Genomic DNA, 1,548 nt, shown 5'->3' on the forward strand with positions numbered 1-1,548 from the left:
GAAGAGAGAAGAGAGAAGAGAGAAGAGAGAAGAGAGAAGAGAGAAGAGAGAAGAGAGAAGAGAGAAGAGAGAAGAGAGAAGAGAGAAGAGAGCTGGTATAAAAATTGGTTTTCAACCTCTCCGTGGTTGTCAACCCTACTTCCTTCCATTTGGGGACTGTTAGTTGGGTTGTTTTTGCTTATTTCATTTGGCCCCTGGGCCCTTAACAGACTTACCAACTTTGTGAAATGTCAGATAGATGATTTGGCAGCAAAACCTACCCAGGTGCATTATCATAAATTAGTTATGGAGGACCAAAAGAATCTAGACCAGGTTGATATTCCATACAGGCTGTTCCCAAAACCTATCTCCACCCAACCTTAAAAAGGTGACTTCTGCCCTCGGACCAAGTAGAGAGGGGCCACCCAGAACCCCCTCTGACTGGCAAATTACCTTCTTGTTCTGGTTGTGAGGCAAAGCACTGCAAGGGAATATAAAGCAAAAACTAAAAAAATATTTTTCTGAATTCCCTGAGGGACAAACCTGACTGCATAGGGGTTGATGTCCAAACTATCCCCTCTGCAGGAAAAAGTCATCAGGATGTGTATGCCCCCCCCCCCCGATACCTCACTGGACAACACCAGGAGGACCGGAGCCATAATAAGGTCCCCTTTAGTCACTGGAGATCAGGCCTCTATCCACGCATTGGCAAAGATTAAAATAGCCATGGTCCTTCTATACAAAGAAAATGGGGGAGATGTTGGGAGCAACTTTGTTTGAACATTAACTACCTTGTCAGCCATAAGTGCTTACTGGCACAAAGTCTTGGCCTCTGTGGGAAAGTACTAGAATAGTTAAGAACAAATAGCTATAGATCTTGAGAACAGGTGCCTAGCAATCCCCAGCTGAGAACAAATAACTATAGATCTCGTGGACAGGTACCTAGCAGTCTATTCTGTTCTGTTCTTCCTGCTGAACTTTTTACCCAGCCAATATCCTGTTCTTGGGACCAGGTGCATTCCTCCAGAACAAAGCAACCCTCTCCACCACCACCCCCTTACCCCATATCCTGTTTCTATGAATATATAACCTGTGTGGGCACAATAAAAACTTGTCAGCTTGATCAGACCTCCTCACTTGCTGTCCGTTCTTTGCATCTCTTGTCCCCGCATTCTCTTCCAGGTGCCCCCCAGTCCCTGTCGACTATCCCACAGGTCGGGACACTCTGGGAGCAGGGAGGGTACTGGGAGAAGGTCTGCAATTGGGATGTAAATAAACAAATTAATAGGAAAAATAAAATCAAGTACAAAGTACCCACTATTCAACTGAGAATTCTTTTTCTGACATTATGCTGCAAAGAGTCTAACATGTTAAAAATTTGAGAACAGTTTTCTATATGTATGTGCCATCTCACTTCTGCAGTTATTACACACGTGTATCTCCTGTACCAACCAATGATCAACCTATGTTATTTTTAAGTGCTCAAACATAAGTTGTTCTCAACATGATACTTTATTTTGGAAATAAAACTCATAAGTTCTGAAACTCTCTCTCTCTCTCTCTCTCTCT

Source organism: Mus pahari, chromosome 13 (assembly GCF_900095145.1).
Source record: "Mus pahari chromosome 13, PAHARI_EIJ_v1.1, whole genome shotgun sequence".
NCBI classification, from domain to species: Eukaryota; Metazoa; Chordata; class Mammalia; order Rodentia; family Muridae; genus Mus; species Mus pahari.